Source organism: Heterodontus francisci, unplaced genomic scaffold (assembly GCF_036365525.1).
Source record: "Heterodontus francisci isolate sHetFra1 unplaced genomic scaffold, sHetFra1.hap1 HAP1_SCAFFOLD_83, whole genome shotgun sequence".
NCBI lineage: Eukaryota > Metazoa > Chordata > Chondrichthyes > Heterodontiformes > Heterodontidae > Heterodontus > Heterodontus francisci.
In genome coordinates, this window is record NW_027141917.1 from 5,899,057 (window position 1) to 5,903,222 (window position 4,166).

Consider the following 4,166-nt stretch of genomic DNA (forward strand, 5'->3'; position numbering starts at 1 on the left):
CCTGGAAATAGGTCGGTCAGTTATCCTGGAAACAGGGCGGTCAGTTACCCCGGAAATAGGTCGGTTAGTTATCCTGGAAACAGGGCGGTCAGTTACCCCGGAAACAGGGAGATCAGTTACCCCGGAAACAGGGTGGTCAGTTACACTGGAAACAGGGCAGTCAGTTACCCTGGAAACAGGGCAGTGAGTTAACCTGGAAACAGGGCAGTCAGTTACCCTGGAAACAGGGTGATCAGTTATCCCGTAAACAGGGCAGTCAGTTATCCCGGAAACAGGGTGATCAGTTACCCTGGAAACTGGGCAGTCAGTCACCCTGGAAACTGGGCAGTCAGTTACCCTTGAAACTGGGCAGTCAGTTAATCTGGAAACAGGGCAGTAAGTTATCCCGGAAATAGGGCAGTCAGTTATCCCGGAAAAAGGGTGATCAGTTACCCTGGAAACTGGGAAGTCAGTTACCCTGGAAACAGGGCAGTCAGTTACCCCAGAAACAGGGCAGTCAGTTACCCATGAAACTGGGCAGTCAGTTACCCTGGAAACAGGGCAGTCAGTCACCCAGGAAACAGGTTAGTCAGTTACCCTGGAAACAGGGTGATCAGTTACCCCGGAAACAGGGCAGTCAGTTACCCTGGAAACAGGGCAGTCAGTTACCCTGGAAACAGGGCAGTCAGTTATCCTGGAAACAGGGTGATCAGTTACCCTGGAAACTGGGCAGTCAGTTACCCTGGAAACAGGGCGGTCAGTTACCCTGGAAACTGGGCAGTTAGTTACCCTGGAAACAGGGCAGTCAGTTACCCTGGAAACTGGGCAGTCAGTTAATCTGGAAACAGGGCAGTCAGTTATCCCGGAAACAGGGCATTCAGTTATCCCGGAAAAAGGGTGATCAGTTACCCTGGAAACTGGGAAGTCAGTTACCCTGGAAACAGGGCAGTCAGTTGTTCCGGAAACAGGTTGATCAGTTACCCTGGAAGCTGGGCAGTCAGTTACCATGGAAACAGCCAGTTAGTTATCCTGGAAAGAGGGACGTCAGTTATCCCGGAAACAGGGTGATCAGCTACCCTGGAAACTGGGCAGTCAGTTACCACGGAAATAGGGCCGTCAGTTACCGTGGAAACAGGGCAGTCAGTTACCCTGGAAACAGGGCAGTCAGTTATCCTGGAAACAGGGCAGTCAGTTGTCCTAGAAACAGGGCGGTCAGTTACCCCGGAAATAGGGCGGTCAGTTATCCTGGAAACAGGGCGCTCAGTTACCCCGGAAACAGGGAGATCAGTTACCCGGGAAACAGGGAGGTCAGTTACCCTGTAAACAGGGCAGTCAGTTACCTCGGAAACAGTGTTTTCAGTTACCCTGGAAACTGGGCAGTCAGTTAACCCGGAAACAGGGCAGTCAGTTATCCTGGAAACAGGGCGGTCAGTTACCCCGGAAATAGGGCGGTCAGTTATCCTGGAAACAGGGCGGTAAGTTACCCCGGAAACAGGGAGATCAGTTACACCGGAAACAGGGTGGTGAGTTACCCTGGAAAAAGGGCATTCAGTTAACCTGGATACAGGGCTTTCAGTTAACCTGGAAACAGGGCGGACAGTTACCCTGGAAACAGGGCAGTCAGTTACCCTGGAAACAGGGCAGTCAGTTACCCTGGAAACAGGGCAGTCAGTTATCCTGGAAACAGGGTGATCAGTTACCCTGGAAACTGGGCAGTCAGTTACCCTGGAAACAGGGCGGTCAGTTACCCTGGAAACTGGGCAGTTAGTTACCCTGGAAACAGGGCAGTCAGTTACCCTGGAAACTGGGCAGTCAGTTAATCTGGAAACAGGGCAGTCAGTTATCCCGGAAACAGGGCATTCAGTTATCCCGGAAAAAGGGTGATCAGTTACCCTGGAAACTGGGAAGTCAGTTACCCTGGAAACAGGGCAGTCAGTTGTTCCGGAAACAGGTTGATCAGTTACCCTGGAAGCTGGGCAGTCAGTTACCATGGAAACAGCCAGTTAGTTATCCTGGAAAGAGGGACGTCAGTTATCCCGGAAACAGGGTGATCAGCTACCCTGGAAACTGGGCAGTCAGTTACCACGGAAATAGGGCCGTCAGTTACCGTGGAAACAGGGCAGTCAGTTACCCTGGAAACAGGGCAGTCAGTTATCCTGGAAACAGGGCAGTCAGTTGTCCTAGAAACAGGGCGGTCAGTTACCCCGGAAATAGGGCGGTCAGTTATCCTGGAAACAGGGCGCTCAGTTACCCCGGAAACAGGGAGATCAGTTACCCGGGAAACTGGGAGGTCAGTTACCCTGTAAACAGGGCAGTCAGTTACCTCGGAAACAGTGTTTTCAGTTACCCTGGAAACTGGGCAGTCAGTTAACCCGGAAACAGGGCAGTCAGTTATCCTGGAAACAGGGCGGTCAGTTACCCCGGAAATAGGGCGGTCAGTTATCCTGGAAACAGGGCGGTAAGTTACCCCGGAAACAGGGAGATCAGTTACACCGGAAACAGGGTGGTGAGTTACCCTGGAAAAAGGGCATTCAGTTAACCTGGATACAGGGCATTCAGTTAACCTGGAAACAGGGCGGACAGTTACCCTGGAAATAGGGCGGTCAGTTACCCCGGAAACAGGGCGGTCAGTAACCCCAGAAACAGGTCAGTCAGTTATCCTGGAAACAGGGTGGTCAGTTACCCTGGAAACAGGGTGGTCAGTTACCCCGGAAACATAGTGATCAGTTATCCTGGAAACAGGGCGGTCAGTTACCCCGGAAACAGAGCAGTCAGTTACCCCGGAAACAGGGCGGTCAGTAACCCTGGAATCAGATTAGTCAGTTGGCCTGGAAACAGGGCAGTCAGTTCTCCCTGAAACAGGGCAGTCAGTTATCCCGGAAACAGGGTGATCAGTTACCCTGGAAACTGGGCAGTCAGTTACCCTTGAAACTGGGCAGTCAGTTAATCTGGAAACAGGGCAGTAAGTTATCCCGGAAACAGGGCAGTCAGTTATCCCGGAAAAAGGGTGATCAGTTACCCTGGAAACTGGGAAGTCAGTTACCCTGGAAACAGGGCAGTCAGTTACCCCAGAAACAGGGCAGTCAGTTACCCATGAAACTGGGCAGTCAGTTACCCTGGAAACAGGGCAGTCAGTCACCCAGGAAACAGGTTAGTCAGTTACCCTGGAAACAGGGTGATCAGTTACCCCGGAAACAGGGCAGTCAGTTACCCTGGAAACAGGGCAGTCAGTTACCCTGGAAACAGGGCAGTCAGTTATCCTGGAAACAGGGTGATCAGTTACCCTGGAAACTGGGCAGTCAGTTACCCTGGAAACAGGGCGGTCAGTTACCCTGGAAACTGGGCAGTCAGTTAATCTGGAAACAGGGCAGTCAGTTATCCCGGAAACAGGGCATTCAGTTATCCCGGAAAAAGAGTGATCAGTTACCCTGGAAACTGGGAAGTCAGTTACCCTGGAAACAGGGCAGTCAGTTGTTCCGGAAACAGGTTGATCAGTTACCCTGGAAGCTGGGCAGTCAGTTACCATGGAAACAGCCAGTTAGTTATCCTGGAAAGAGGGACGTCAGTTATCCCGGAAACAGGGTGATCAGCTACCCTGGAAACTGGGCAGTCAGTTACCACGGAAATAGGGCCGTCAGTTACCGTGGAAACAGGGCAGTCAGTTACCCTGGAAACAGGGCAGTCAGTTATCCTGGAAACAGGGCAGTCAGTTGTCCTAGAAACAGGGCGGTCAGTTACCCCGGAAATAGGGCGGTCAGTTATCCTGGAAACAGGGCGCTCAGTTACCCCGGAAACAGGGAGATCAGTTACCCGGGAAACAGGGAGGTCAGTTACCCTGTAAACAGGGCAGTCAGTTACCTCGGAAACAGTGTTTTCAGTTACCCTGGAAACTGGGCAGTCAGTTAACCCGGAAACAGGGCAGTCAGTTATCCTGGAAACAGGGCGGTCAGTTACCCCGGAAATAGGGCGGTCAGTTATCCTGGAAACAGGGCGGTAAGTTACCCCGGAAACAGGGAGATCAGTTACACCGGAAACAGGGTGGTGAGTTACCCTGGAAAAAGGGCAGTCAGTTAACCTGGATACAGGGCATTCAGTTAACCTGGAAACAGGGCGGACAGTTACCCTGGAAATAGGGCGGTCAGTTACCCCGGAAACAGGGCGGTCAGTAACCCCAGAAACAGGTCAGT